Here is a 17,687-nt window from a genome sequence, read left to right on the forward strand (position 1 = left end):
GGGAGCATATATATCGTGTGTACTACATCTAGGGGGCCCTTGGATTAGATTGATCTAAGGGCTGATATTAGTTTCTAGTTTTTATTTTAATTTTAGTTTCTATTTGATTATTTGTATATATATATATATATAACTAGTGAGTAGTTAATTTCTATATAACAAAATTTTACAATTCTGAGTCACTTTGAAAATTTATAGAATTGAGACGGAGAGAGTGGGAAATATGCACCAATTACAAAATTCAAAAATTTATCATTTGCAATTGTGTTTTTGGATTACTAAATAAAATAATAAATTTAATAAATATTTTATTTTGATATTTATCATACAACTATAAAAAACAAACAAAAAAGTTATTTCTTTGTTTTTAAACCTTACAAAGAATATGAACTAAAAAAAATAATAGAGAAATATAAAAATTACTTGATTGAAGAATATTAGGTAAAGAAATTTCTGACAAATTTCCTAGAAATTTCTAATGTTTTATATACCATTGCCTACAACAAATCTGGCCATTTCACTACAACAAATCTGGCCATTTACGACGGTTTTTTTGAACTGAAATCGTCGTAATTGAGCCATTTACGACGGAAAAAAATCGTCGTTTTTGGTCGAGTAGTAAGTTCGTTTTTTCGTCTCAAGATAAAATTGCGTCGCAAGTTAGGAATTAGGAGCCCACATACTGAATAAAATAATAAATCTACTTACGACGGAATTTATCGTCGTAAGATACCAGAATACGACGAACAATAACGTCGTAAGTTATGTACTTACGACAGAAAAAACGTCGGATATTACTTTACGGGACCCACTTTTAATAAGATAAAACATAATTTACGACGGAAAAAAGCATCGTAAGTTAGAAATTTACGACAGAAAAATCGTCGTATTTTAGAAGGTGGGGCCTACAAGCCTGAAAATGAAAATTCAAAAAAAAAATTAAATATGAAAATATATACATTACGACGGAATGTTTGAACGGAATGTTTGAAGAACAACCGTCGTAAGTTTGTTTTTCCAGAATAACCAAATACTAATTTTTCAGTATCCAACCAATTTCCGCTTCCAATTTAAATTCTAAACCTAAACCTGCCAAAATTTTATACAATCGCAAACTCAAAATAAACTCTAAAACTGCCAAAAGACAATCAACATTTATTAAAACAAAATACACAATTATCATTGTATTAAGTTTTAACAATAATTCTAAATCAAACACATTACATAATTACATTCTTTACGTCTAACTTAGAAGTAACTTATATTATGAATGCCATGCTCTTAAATTAGGCGCCCAGGGAAATATCCCTGTTGTCTTAATTCAAATATAGCTGATGAACTTGTCATGCAATCGAAACCTGAAATCAGTGGCAAATGACCTGTGCACCGAAAGAACACACACTTAGAGCACGAGAAATAATAAACGACAACATTCTATTGCTAGACACAAATCTAACACATTAGTGACAGAAATATGTCATTTGTCTTCTATAAACTGCAGTTTATACAAATATAGAAAAAACCATAAAGTTAAGTTAAAAAAAATAATAAATCTTGTATCATGACTAAATAAGTATGGAAATCATGTTCATGTATGAGAACCATTTATAATTGGGTCAATCTATCAAATACTGCAATATGCAGAGAATTAAAAACCACACAAACACAGAAACATATCTTTGGACCCTAAATGCTTACTACTGTAAAATTAAACTTTGAACTATTTAACTATATATTTCTGTCAAACTAGCCTATTACCTGACTATTTGGAAATTAAATACACATTTCGAAAGCACTTCAGTTCTCACCAAGTTGGTACAAGCAGGGTACCATTATTGTAAACTTTTGATTTAGAGCAAGTGAACTTATAATAAATCATTGACATGTAGTGTACAAAGAGAATATACTAATTGACTCAACTACTTGACTAAAAAAGCAGGACATATATTTAGCACAGGAAACTTCATACATAAACAAATTTAGGAAAATACCTGAAGAGCCAATATTTTATCTAAATTTGAAGAATCCACACCATGCAACTGGGAAATTTGACTGTTTGACTTGCAATGAGATGCAAGAATCTCCAAAACAGCTTTAATTTTTGAAGAAATATAGTCACTCTGCAAAATTGACGACTTTTCAGGTTGAGATTAACTAGAAGGTTTATCAACTTGGTTATTAGATAGATACCTTCTTAGGGTAGCTTTGGAGAACACAAGATCAGGAGCAAGTTGCTAACATGTTCGCACATTGTGACAATTGCATCTTTAGGTGGATGAACTCTGTCTAATCTGGCTTATTTTAGTAACATCGTTATTTATGACATCCTGGTAATTATGTATTAAAAAATGTAAGATCATTTTCTTTTACATGTACACTCAGTATATATTGAACACAACACATGGGGCAATATTATATACATATATTAACTAAAGATACTACAACTAGAATAGATAATACAAGTTAATGATCACAATCAATTATAAAATAATAAGTTCCTATAACAAAATAAAAACTATCTACTTAGTAAAAAAGAAAAAAAACAACTTACAGGAAACTAAACATTCCAGGGATATTGAGATTAAATTTACCATTTCTTGTTATCAAGAAATGTTCATCAACAGGCAAGTATGACTTCCTCTTGCTTGGTTCACCAGATTTCCTGCCAATCAATAGAACAAGTTTTTTTAAGAACTTTCCACCTAAACCAAGCAAAACGAACAGATAAAAAGCAATACATTTTTACCATATCCTTCACTACAACCCTATTAATCAATAGATGTACGGACTATACAGTCACATATACTGCTATAGCATATGCAATAGAGACACTGTCATTATCCCATCAAAATTCAATCCGCAATATCAATAACTAACAAGTCTGACTAAGAAAATCCGATCTGGAACTATACAGTTAATTGATTAGAAGAACAAAGTTTTTTTATGTAGCCATTCTTACATTGCTAATATATCGAATTCGAATGTCATCAATTTATTTGGATCTAATTCATTCTGGTTCACTGAATTATATAACAAATTAATTGTCTACTGGTTCAGTGTCAGTGTTTTTGGGGTTTCTGCCAACTCAATGCAGTGTTCTTATGGTCAAAGGGGAAATAGTGTACCAACTATTCTAGTTACGATGAAAAAGCGTTTGTATTCAGGAGGAGGCCTTCAGGTACAATCTTCCCAAAATAAACTGATCTATAGTTGGTGTGATTATGATATGATTTTGAACGGTGTATAACATGTGATTTGCTCGAAGGCAGAAAAAAATTTCCGGATTAATGCAGAGAATACAGAAGAGGAAAGTGTTAGAAACCATCTGAACAGAGGTGTAGTAGCGCGTGGTATTGATGTACATTGTCTGGCAGGCTTAATTAAAGTATTCAGCACATTATGTTAATATCCAGTTGGCCATGATATAAGTCTCTAGTTCAGTATCGAAATATTACACATATTGTTTCCAATGTTAGGCATCCGTCCTTGACCTGATTCGTCTAAACTGTCATCAGCCAGTGAATACAACACTTGTGTGAGATAGGAAGACTAGATGCTAGTCAGTGTTGAGTTTGATTCATGGAAAAGAACTCTTGATTTAATGCTCAGTATGTCGCTAAGTTGTGAGCCTATTTTAATTATTGAGGTAGGATCCACGTAGAGAATCAATTTATAAGCGGCATAGTGCTCAGTGTATACATTATGTTCAAGACAAACTCAATAATTCTAATGTGAAAGTATATTATCTATACGGCATATCTATGTTGTTGCGATTTAGCCATAATAAGGAAATGGTATACTGTATATATATTGTCACCTGGTTGACTACGAAAGTAACCATTTTGGTCTAGTTCGGTCTCTGTGAGTGTGTAATATAACAGGGGAAATGGTAAATCTTTCAAGTGATCACCAGAGGATAGATCAAAACAGAATCACAGGTTCCTGCATCGAATATAGTTTACTATTTTACTTCTTTTAACCCAGAAAGCACTACAAGTCTACAACTTTATAGCTGATATATACCTTGATCAGATTTCTGATTCTGAACAGGTTTGCTTATAGGCTCAGCAATATCCCTTTTTATTTTCACCTTGCATGTAAGGAGAGCATCTATAGTCTGTATTCCATCTGCTACACAGCTATCAACAAACAAAAAACCAAAAGCATAAACTTTCAAGAAATGCAATGCATGAATCCAATATTATGCTAGAAAAGATAAACGTCACCAACCTTAGAGCTAACACTGCTCTTGGAACGCCACAGTACTCTTTGAAACTGTGGAGTACCTTAGATTGTGACAAGTAAAGACCTGCGTCAAGGCCAGGTACATAAAGCATAACAACTTTGCGAATCAGGGGTTTGTTCTGCATATCGGAAGACAACTCAGCATTACACACACCAAAAATATTGAATATGATATGCAAGTGCCAATCTGGAAAAAAAAATCCTTCTTAAACAAAGAAATGGTAATATTGAACTATATTAGCTGATTTGTTATTTATTGATATTTTCCCACAAGACTGTTCTTCACAATTCAAATTATTTTGTATTCTCTAAGCAACACAAACAAAAACAAATAAATACAAATCTACCAGATAAATCACTACAAGAAAATCAGTAGCTAATTACAGTACAATTTACAAAATCCACGCAAATATATATACAAAGAGAGGGAAAGAGAGGGGGAAGGAGAGAGGGAGAGAGAGATATATGAGCATAGAGAGAGGGGAGAGAGATATGCATACCAGGAAGAGAGAGAGAGAGAGAAAGAGAGAGAGAGACGTCTTCCTTGAATCCAAAAATAAGCCCCAAAGCCCTTGTTTTGAAGACGGACTAAAACCCCAAATTGAAGTCGAATTTAAATCCTAAACGAAACCATAACTAAAGCCCCAGTGAAAGAAGAATACGAATCAACCAAAGGAGGCTAGAAATAAAGTAAACATTTATGTATGTATAGATTTTGCATAACCAGGAGAGGAGGGAGGGAGAAAGAGAGGGGAAGAGTGAAGGGGAGAGAGAGAAGCAAGAAAGAGAAAATGAAAATAAATTCAGATCTGAAGCAATTAGATTATTACACTTTCCTGTTTCTCAAAAGGCGTGGTGTTTTATTTTGGAAAAATCAGAAATAAAGGTCCATTTGCCCCTTTAATTTTCACTTATGTTTCAATAAATTTTTTATTAAAATTTAAGTAGATTAAATATTGATAATTATTTTAAATATAAATAAATATATTTGGCTTTAATTTGGCTTGTCATTTTAACAGTCAAACTCGAGTTTGACTAGTACAACTAACTATTGTTTACTTCTGAATTTGTGTTTCGATTATTTTAAAAATATTTCTCAACAATCCAACCGTATGGATGTCAATAAATATATATTAGTGATATAACCAAAATTTCATATCAAAATAATTTTATTTGGTTTGACATTTTAACAGTCAAACATGATTTTGACTAATACATCTAATTAGTGTTTACTTTTGAATTTGTGTTACATTTATTTTAAAAATATTTTTCAACGATCCAACCATATGGATGTCAATATATATATATATATATATATATATATATATTAGTGATATAACCAAAATTTCATATCAAAATAATTTTATTTGGTTTGACCTTTTAACAGTCAAGCATCAGTTTGACTAGTACAGCTAACTAGTGTTGAATCTTGAATTAAGATTTCGATTATTTTAAAAACTTTTTCAACGATCCAACAGTATGGATGTCAATAGATAAATATATTAGTGATATAACCAAAATTGCATATCAAAATAATTTTATTTGGTTTGACATTTTAACAGTCAAGTATCAGTTCGACTAGTACAACTAACTAGTGTTGAATCCTCAATTACTGTTACGATTATTTTAAAAATATTTTTCAATAATCCAACCGTATGGATGTCAATAGATAAATATATTAGTGATATAACCAAAATTTTATATCAAAATAATTTTATTTGGTTTGCCATTTTAACAGTCAAGCATGAGTTCGAGTAGTACAGCTAACTAGTATTGAATCCTGAATTACTGTTACGATTATTTTAAAAATATTTTTTCAATAATCCAACCGTATGGATGTCAATAGATATATATATTAGTGATGTACCCAAAATTTCATATCAAAATAATTTTATTTGGTTTGACATTTTAGCAGTCAAACATCAGTTTGACTAGTACAACTAACTAGTGTTGAATCCTGAATTAGTGTTACGATTATTTTAAAAATATTTTTCAATAATCCAACCGTATAGATGTCAATAGATAAATATATTAGTGATATAACCAAAATTTTATATCAAAATAATTTTATTTGGTTTGCCATTTTAATAGTCAAGCATCAGTTCGACTAGTACAGCTAACTAGTGTTGAATCTTGAATTAGTGTTACGATTATTTTAAAAATATTTTTCAATAATCCAACCGTATGGATGTCAATAGATATATATATTAGTGATGTACCCAAAATTTCATATCAAAATAATTTTATTTGGTTTGACATTTTAACAGTCAAGTATCAGTTCGACTAGTACAACTAACTAGTGTTGAATCCTCAATTAGTGTTACGATTATTTTAAAAATATTTTTCAATAATCCAACCGTATGGATGTCAATAGATAAATATATTAGTGATATAACCAAAATTTTATATCAAAATAATTTTATTTGGTTTGCCATTTTAACAGTCAAGCATCAGTTCGACTAGTACAGCTAACTAGTGTTGAATCCTGAATTAGTGTTACGATTATCCAACCATATGGATGTCAATAGATATATATATTAGTGATGTACCCAAAATTTCATATCAAAATAATTTTATTTGGTTTGACATTTTAACAGTCAAGCATCAGTTTGACTAGTACAACTAACTAGTGTTGAATCCTGAATTAGTGTTACGATTATTTTAAAAATATTTTTCAATAATCCAACCGTATAGATGTCAATAGATAAATATATTAGTGATATAACCAAAGTTTCATATCAAAATAATTTTATTTGGTTTGACATTTTAACAGTCAAGCATCAGTTTGACTAGTACAGCTAACTAGTGTTGAATCTTGAATTAGTGTTTCGATTATTTTAAAAATATTTTTCAACGATCCAACCGTATGGATGTAAATAGATATATATATATATTATTGATATAACAATATGTAGTCACTAATAATACTTGTAATTAAAAGAAAAAGAGAAACAGTAGGTCATAAATAAATGCTTTTAATAAAAAAGGGCCAAAAACAATATAAATGAATTTTATAATCTTTTGAGCATATTTTGTGATTATAATATAATAGGTAATTAAGGTTGGAGGCCATGGAAAAATCATGGAAAAATCATTTTAGAGGAGAACTTAGAAATCATATAATCATTAATTAGAATATAACTTATGATGTCTATATCTCACTTGTGTACTTTCTAAATACCTGTTTGTATTAATTTCACCTATATTAACTTACCACCAAATATGTCACATTGGATGAGTCTGAGTCGGAAATGACTTTTCGATCTATGATAATGGTCATTACGGATCAAAAAGGTAATAAATAACTTTTTCATTTTCTTGAGTATTGGTCCCACCCACATTTACATGGCAACAACGTGAATGTTTAATAAAGTTTGATAACCGACCAAGTTTTTGGTTACTTTTAAATCTACAATTCACCTTTGCTTGGTCCCCGTTTTTCCTACTTGGCATGTATGTGCCACATGTCACGGTTGACTAGGATGTCACGGTGGTCCGTGTCAACTTTGGTTTGTTGGTCTTTTTCATGTTTATAGACAAACAAAGAAATATTTTCATCAATTATATCCGATCACAATGTAACCGACCAACTTCATAAGAAATATTGTTAAAAATGGTCATAAATAGTCTATTTTGATCATTTTTGTATTACACCATTTTATTTTTTGGAAAAACACTAATATATTATTTGAAATTATATAATATAATATATTTGCACTAAGATGTTTTTTTATAAATTACATAATGTGGTTGAAAAAAAATTGTTGTATTTAGTACCAATTCTTTACTCCTATAAATTGTTTAACTTAATTAATTTAGAAATACATATTTCATAAAAAATAAGTAAATTAGTTTTAAAAGTTCAAATTTGAATGATTCATGTAGAACTTTTAAATATTACTCTCTCGGTCCCTTTGAAATATATACAAATGGTTTGGTATTAAGAAATAGTGTAATTTTGAAGAAAAAAAGTAAAAAATTGAGTAAAGTGATGGTACTCATCAATATTATATATATATATATATGGGGCTACTCTAATACAAACCTCCTTATAATGAAAACTAAAAACTAAAATAATTTTTTTGTTAAATCACGTAAAAACATGGCACATATGGAGAAAAATACAGTGAAGTCGGATTTCAAAAAAAGTTCACCGATTAACGGGAAAAATTAAATAAAAAATGGAGGGGAAAAACTAGAATTATGTGTAGGAGGGAGCATATATATCGTGTGTACTACATCTAGGGGGCCCTTGGATTAGATTGATCTAAGGGCTGATATTAGTTTCTAGTTTTTATTTTAATTTTAGTTTCTATTTGATTATTTGTATATATATATATATATAACTAGTGAGTAGTTAATTTCTATATAACAAAATTTTACAATTCTGAGTCACTTTAAAAATTTATAGAATTGAGACGGAGAGAGTGGGAAATATGCACCAATTACAAAATTCAAAAATTTATCATTTGCAATTGTGTTTTTGGATTACTAAATAAAATAATAAATTTAATAAATATTTTATTTTGATATTTATCATACAACTATAAAAAACAAACAAAAAAGTTATTTCTTTGTTTTTAAACCTTACAAAGAATATGAACTAAAAAAAATAATAGAGAAATATAAAAATTACTTGATTGAAGAATATTAGGTAAAGAAATTTCTAACAAATTTCCTAGAAATTTCTAATGTTTTATATACCATTGCCTACAACAAATCTGGCCATTTCACTACAACAAATCTGGCCATTTACGACGGTTTTTTTGAACTGAAATCGTCGTAATTGAGCCATTTACGACGGAAAAAAATCGTCGTTTTTGGTCGAGTAGTAAGTTCGTTTTTTCGTCTCAAGATAAAATTGTGTCGCAAGTTAGGAATTAGGAGCCCACATACCGAATAAAATAATAAATCTACTTACGACGGAATTTATCGTCGTAAGATACCAGAATACGACGAACAATAACGTCGTAAGTTATGTACTTACGACAGAAAAAACGTCGGATATTACTTTACGGGACCCACTTTTAATAAGATAAAACATAATTTACGACGGAAAAAAGCATCGTAAGTTAGAAATTTCCGACAGAAAAATCATCGTATTTTAGAAGGTGGGGCCTACAAGCTTGAAAATGAAAATTCAAAAAAAAAATTAAATATGAAAATATATACATTACGACGGAATGTTTGAACGGAATGTTTGAAGAACAACCGTCGTAAGTTTGTTTTTCCAGAATAACCAAATACTAATTTTTCAGTATCCAACCATTTTCCGCTTCCAATTTAAATTCTAAACCTAAACCTGCCAAAATTTTATACAATCGCAAACTCAAAATAAACTCTAAAACTGCCAAAAGACAATCAACATTTATTAAAACAAAATACCCAATTATCATTGTATTAAGTTTTATCAATAATTCTAAATCAAACACATTACATAATTACATTCTTTACGTCTAACTTAGAAGTAACTTATATTATGAATGCCATGCTCTTAAATTAGGCGCCCAGGGAAATATCCCTGTTGTCTTAATTCAAATATAGCTGATGAACTTGTCATGCAATCGAAACCTGAAATCAGTGGCAAATGACCTGTGCACCGAAAGAACACACACTTAGAGCACGAGAAATAATAAACGACAACATTCTATTGCTAGACACAAATCTAACACAGTAGTGACAAAAATATGTCATTTGTCTTCTATAAACTGCAGTTTATACAAATATAGAAAAAACCATAAAGTTAAGTTAAAAAAAATAATAAATCTTGTATCATGACTAAATAAGTATGGAAATCATGTTCATGTATGAGAACCATTTATAATTGGGTCAATCTATCAAATACTGCAATATGCAGAGAATTAAAAACCACACAAACACAGAAACATATCTTTGGACCCTAAATGCTTACTACTGTAAATTTAAACTTTGAACTATTTAACTATATATTTCTGTCAAACTAGCCTATTACCTGACTATTTGAAAATTAAATACACATTTCGAAAGCACTTCAGTTCTCACCAAGTTGGTACAAGCAGGGTACCATTATTGTAAACATTTTGATTTAGAGCAAGTGAACTTATAATAAATCATTGACATGCAGTGTACAAAGAGAATATACTAATTGACTCAACTACTTGACTAAAAAAGCAGGACATATATTTAGCACAGGAAACTTCATACATAAACAAATTTAGGAAAATACCTGAAGAGCCAATATTTTATCTAAATTTGAAGAATCCACACCATGCAACTGGGAAATTTGACTGTTTGACTTGCAATGAGATGCAAGAATCTCCAAAACAGCTTTAATTTTTGAAGAATATAGTCACTCTGCAAAATTGATGACTTTTCAGGTTGAGATTAACTAGAAGGTTTATCAACTTGGTTATTAGATAGATACCTTCTTAGGGTAGCTTTGGAGAACACAAGATCAGGAGCAAGTTGCTAACATGTTCGCACATTGTGACAATTGCATCTTTAGGTGGATGAACTCTGTCTAATCTGGCTTATTTTAGTAACATCGTTATTTATGACATCCTGGTAATTATGTATTAAAAAATGTAAGATCATTTTCTTTTACATGTACACTCAGTATATATTGAACACAACACATCGGGCAATATTATATACATATATTAACTAAAGATACTACAACTAGAATAGATAATACAAGTTAATGATCACAATCCATTATAAAATAATAAGTTCCTATAACAAAATAAAAACTATCTACTTAGTAAAAAAGAAAAAAAATAACTTACAGGAAACTAAACATTCCAGGGATATTGAGATTAAATTTACCATTTCTTGTTATCAAGAACTGTTCATCAACAGGCAAGTATGACTTCCTCTTGCTTGGTTCACCAGTTTTCCTGCCAATCAATAGAACAAGTTTTTTTAAGAACTTTCCACCTAAACCAAGCAAAACGAACAGATAAAAAGCAATACATTTTTACCATATCCTTCACTACAACCCTATTAATCAATAGATGTACGGACTATACAGTCACATATACTGCTATAGCATATGCAATAGAGACACTGTCATTAGTCCCATCAAAATTCAATCCGCAATATCAATAACTAACAAGTCTGACTAAGAAAATCCGATCTGGAACTATACAGTTAATTGATTAGAAGAACAAAGTTTTTTTATGTAGCCATTCTTACATTGCTAATATATCGAATTCGAATGTCATCAATTTATTTGGATCTAATTCATTCTGGTTCACTGAATTATATAACAAATTAATTGTCTACTGGTTCAGTGTCAGTGTTTTTGGGGTTTCTGCCAACTCAATGCAGTGTTCTTATGGTCAAAGGGGAAATAGTGTACCAACTATTCTACTTACGATGAAAAAGCGTTTGTATTCAGGAGGAGGCCTTCAGGTACAATCTTCCCAAAATAAACTGATCTATAGTTGGTTTGATTATGATATGATTTTGAACGGTGTATAACATGTGATTTGCTCGAAGGCAGAAAAAAATTTCCGGATTAATGCAGAGAATACAGAAGAGGAAAGTGTTAGAAACCATCTGAACAGAGGTGTAGTAGCGCGTGGTATTGATGTACATTGTCTGGCAGGCTTAATTAAAGTATTCAGCATATTATGTTAATATCCAGTTGGCCATGATATAAGTCTCTAGTTCAGTATCGAAATATTACACATATTGTTTCTAATGTTAGGCATCCGTCCTTGACCTGATTCGTCTAAACTGTCATCAGCCAGTGAATACAGCACTTGTGTGAGATAGGAAGACTAGATGGTAGTCAGTGTTGAGTTTGATTCATGGAAAAGAACTCTTGATTTAATGCTCAGTATGTCGCTAAGTTGTGAGCCTATTTTAATTATTGAGGTAGGATCCACGTAGAGAATCAATTTATAAGCGCGGCATAGTGCTCAGTGCATACATTCTGTTCAAGACAAACTCAATAATTCTAATGTGAAAGTATATTATCTATACTGCATATCTATGTTGTTGCGATTTAGCCATAATAAGGAAATGGTATACTGTATATATATTGTCACCTGGTTGACTACGAAAGTAACCATTTTGGTCTAGTTCGGTCTCTGTGAGTGTGTAATATAACAGGGGAAATGGTAAATCTTTCAAGTGATCACCAGAGGATAGATCAAAACAGAATCACAGGTTCCTGCATCGAATATAGTTTACTATTTTACTTCTTTTAACCCAGAAAGCACTACAAGTCTACAACTTTATAGCTGATATATACCTTGATCAGATTTCTGATTCTGAACAGGTTTGCTTATAGGCTCAGCAATATCCCTTTTTATTTTCACCTTGCATGTAAGAAGAGCATCTATAGTCTGTATTCCATCTGCTACATAGCTATCAACAAACAAAAAACCAAAAGCATAAACTTTCTAGAAATGCAATGCATGAATCCAATATTATGCTAGAAAAGATAAACGTCACCAACCTTAGAGCTGACACTGCTCTTGGAACGCCACAGTACTCTTTGAAACTGTGGAGTACCTTAGATTGTGACAAGTAAAGACCTGCGTCAAGGCCAGGTACATAAAGTATAACAACTTTGCGAATCAGGGGTTTGTTCTGCATATCGGAAGACAACTCAGCATTACACACACCAAAAATATTGAATATGATATGCAAGTGCCAATCTGGAAAAAAAAAATCCTTCTTAAACAAAGAAATGGTAATATTGAACTATATTAGCTGATTTGTTATTTATTGATATTTTCCCACAAGACTGTTCTTCACAATTCAAATTATTTTGTATTCTCTAAGCAACACAAACAAAAACAAATAAATACAAATCTACCAGATAAATCACTACAAGAAAATCAGTAGCTAATTACAGTACAATTTACAAAATCCACGCAAATATATATACAAAGAGAGGGAAAGAGAGGCGGAAGGAGAGAGGGAGAGAGAGATATATGAGCATAGAGAGAGGGGAGAGAGATATGCATACCAGGAAGAGAGAGAGAGAGAGAAGAGAGAAGAGAGAGAGACGCCTTCCTTGAATCCAAAAATAAGCCCCAAAGCCCTAGTTTTGAAGACGGACTAAAACCCCAAATTGAAGTCGAATTTAAACCCTAAACGAAACCATAACTAAAGCTCCAGTGAAAGAAGCATACGAATCAACCAAAGGAGGCTAGAAATAAAGTAAACATTTATGTATATATAGATTTTGCATAACGAGGAGAGGAGGGAGGGAGAAAGAGAGGGGAAGAGTGAAGGGGAGAGAGAAAAGCAAGAAAGAGAAAATGAAAATAAATTCAGATCTGAAGCAATTAGATTATTACACTGTCCTGTTTCTCAAAAGGCGTGGTGTTTTATTTTGGAAAAATCAGAAATAAAGGTCCATTTGCCCCTTTAATTTTCACTTATGTTTCAATAAATTTTTTATTAAAATTTAAGTAGATTAAATATTGATAATTATTTTAAATATAAATAAATATATTTGGCTTTAATTTGGCTTGTCATTTTAACAGTCAAACTCGAGTTTGACTAGTACAACTAACTACTGTTTACTTCTGAATTTGTGTTTCGATTATTTTAAAAATATTTCTCAACAATCCAACCGTATGGATGTCAATAAATATATATATTAGTGATATAACCAAAATTTCATATCAAAATAATTTTATTTGGTTTGACATTTTAACAGTCAAACATGATTTTGACTAATACGTCTAATTAGTGTTTACTTTTGAATTTGTGTTATATTTATTTTAAAAATATTTTTCAACGATCCAACCATATGGATGTCAATATATATATATATATATATTAGTGATATAACCAAAATTTCATATCAAAATAATTTTATTTGGTTTGACCTTTTAACAGTCAAGCATCAGTTTGACTAGTACAGCTAACTAGTGTTGAATCTTGAATTAAGGTTTCGATTATTTTAAAAATATTTTTCAACGATCCAACGGTATGGATGTCAATAGATAAATATATTAGTGATATAACCAAAATTGCATATCAAAATAATTTTATTTGGTTTGACATTTTAACAGTCAAGTATCAGTTTGACTAGTACAACTAACTAGTGTTGAATCCTCAATTAGTGTTACGATTATTTTAAAAATATTTTTCAATAATCCAACCGTATGGATGTCAATAGATAAATATATTAGTGATATAACCAAAATTATATAACAAAATAATTTTATTTGGTTTGCCATTTTAACAGTCAAGCATCAGTTCGACTAGTACAGCTAACTAGTGTTGAATCCTGAATTAGTGTTACGATTATTTTAAAAATATTTTTCAATAATCCAACCGTATGGATGTCAATAGATATATATATATTAGTGATGTACCCAAAATTTCATATCAAAATAATTTTATTTGGTTTGACATTTTAGCAGTCAAGCATCAGTTTGACTAGTACAACTAACTAGTGTTGAATCCTGAATTATTGTTACGATTATTTTAAAAATATTTTTCAATAATCCAACCGTATAGATGTCAATAGATAAATATATTAGTGATATAACCAAAATTTTATATCAAAATAATTTTATTTGGTTTGCCATTTTAACCGTCAAGCATCAGTTCGACTAGTACAGCTAACTAGTGTTGAATCCTGAATTAATGTTACGATTATTTTAAAAATATTTTTCAATAATCCAACCGTATGGATGTCAATAGATATATATATTAGTAATGTACCCAAAATTTCATATCAAAATAATTTTATTTGGTTTGACATTTTAACAGTCAAGCATCAGTTTGACTAGTACAGCTAACTAGTGTTGAATCTTGAATTAGTGTTTCGATTATTTTAAAAATATTTTTCAACGATCCAACCTTATGGATGTCAATAGATATATATATTAGTGATATAACAATATGTAGTCACTAATAATACTTGTAATTAAAAGAAAAAGAGAAACAATAGGTCATAAATAAATGCTTTTAATAAAAAAGGGCCATGGAAAAATCATTTTAGAGGAGAACTTAGAAATCATATAATCATTAATTAGAATATAATTTATGATGTCTATATCTCACTTGTGTACTTTCTAAATACCTGTTTGTATTAATTTCACCTATAATAACTTACGACCAAATATGTCACATTGGATGAGTTTGAGTCGGAAATGACTTTTTGATCTATGATAATGGTCATTACGGATCAAAAAGGTAATAAATAACTTTTTCATTTTCTTGAGTATTGGTCCCACCCATTTACATGGCAGCAACGTGAATGTTTAATAAAGTTTGATAACCGACCAAGTTTTTGGTTACTTTTAAATCTACAATTCACCTTTGCTTGGTCGCGGTTTTTCCTACTTGGCATGTATGTGCCACATGTCACGGTTGACTAGGATGTCACGCTGGTCCGTGTCAACTTTGGTTTGTTGGTCTTTTTCATGTTTATAGAAAAACAAAGAAATATTTTCATCAATTATATCCGATCACAATGTAACCGACCAACTTCATAAGAAATATTGTTGAAAATGGTCATAAATAGTCTATTTTGATCATTTTTGTATTACACCATTTTATTTTTTGGAAAAACACTAATATATTATTTGAAATTATATAATATAATATATTTGCACTAAGATGTTTTTTTATAAATTACATAATCTGGTTGAAAAAAAATTGTTGTATTTAGTACCAATTCTTTACTCCTATAAATTGTTTAACTTAATTAATTTAGAAATACATATTTCATAAAAAATAAGTAAATTAGTTTTAAAAGTTCAAATTTGAATGATTCATGTAGAACTTTTAAATATTACTCTCTCGGTCCCTTTGAAATATATACAAATGGTTTGGTATTAAGAAATAGTGTAATTTTGAAGAAAAAAAGTAAGAAAATTGAGTAAAGTGATGGTACTCATCAATATTCCTTATAATGAACACTAAAAACTAAAATAATTTTTTTGTTAAATCACGTCAAAACATGGCACATATGGAGAAAAATACAGTGAAGTCGGATTTCAAAAAAAGTTCACCGATTAACGGGAAAAATTAAATAAAAAACGGAGGGAGCATATATATATATAACTAGTGAGTAGTTAATTTCTATATAACAAAATTTTACAATTCTGAGTCACTTTGAACATGTATTGAATTGAGACTGAGAGAGTGGGAAATATGCACGGATTACAAAATTCAATAATTTATCATTTGTAATTGTGTTTTTGGATTACTAAATAAAATAATAAATTTAATAAATATTTTATTTTGATATTTATCATACAACTATAAAAAACAAACAAAAAAGTAATTTTTTGTTTTTAAACCTTACAAAGAATATGAACTAAAAAAAATAATAGACAAATAGAAAAATTACTTGATTGAAGAATATTAGTAAAGAAATTTCTAAGAAATTTCCTACAAATTTCTAATGTTTTATATACCAGCCCCTATATAAACTTAAGGGTGTTGCACATACTCCATAATCCCTAATTCCTTGACGGCCGCCCCAATCTTACCATATTCCACAACTTCAAAATTTAGTATATGACCAACCAATTGAGCTGCAAAGATGGTGAGGAGAGCGGATCAGGGGAAGACATCAGGGTCTTTCTGCTAAAGGTACAACTAATTTCTAATAAATAAGATTTTGATTTGCTTTGTTTTATAGGTTGACACTTTTAATCCTTAAATTTTTTCATATGTGTAACTTTATCAGGGATTGTTCATTATACATCAAAGATGTGGGGAGGTATACATACTAATTCCCTTTTTGATTCTTTTATATTGATTTTTATTTATTTTTATTAAAATAGTGTAATGTTTTGCACAGGAGGTGATAGGAAAGGTCACCCTATCACAGTTGCGGCTAAAGGGAGTTCTGCATAATCTTGCCCCAAAACTCGAAAAAGTGCCGCAGCCATCACAGTTGACCCCACTGTAGCAGCACAATATATCCGTCTGTTTTGCCCCTTCTTCCCATAAACCATGTCTCGTATTAGGTCATCTGATTCGAATAAGGGTGTCATTTGATTGTCCAAGGAGGTCGTAGTCATCCTCTTTGTCACTGTCCTTGTTGTACTAATTTTTTTATTATCTATTATCTTTTATATTCAAGCAATGTAATCGTAGTAACAGGTTTGGAAATAGATAAATTAGTATCATGTTAATTATTATTAATCAAATATTGTTAAATTTGTGAGGATCTATATGCAGATATCTTAAATTGATAATATTAGTTATCTCTTGTATACATTACTCAAAACTACAACAAAGAAGAGTTTATTTCATTTACTTTTATATAAATTATATAGCCATAACATCTTTTTATTGATTATTAACTATAAATTAAATTTTTAAAATTGAAATAAGTAACAATTACTTTATATAGACAAAAGTTTTAAATAATATCTATCCAACATTCCTATCAAGCAAAGTCTATATAATATGTAATATATCAATTGTATAATAATTTCAAACTAATTTTACTTTACTTATAAGTATTG

Source organism: Apium graveolens, unplaced genomic scaffold (genome assembly GCF_009905375.1).
Source record: "Apium graveolens cultivar Ventura unplaced genomic scaffold, ASM990537v1 ctg8659, whole genome shotgun sequence".
NCBI lineage: Eukaryota > Viridiplantae > Streptophyta > Magnoliopsida > Apiales > Apiaceae > Apium > Apium graveolens.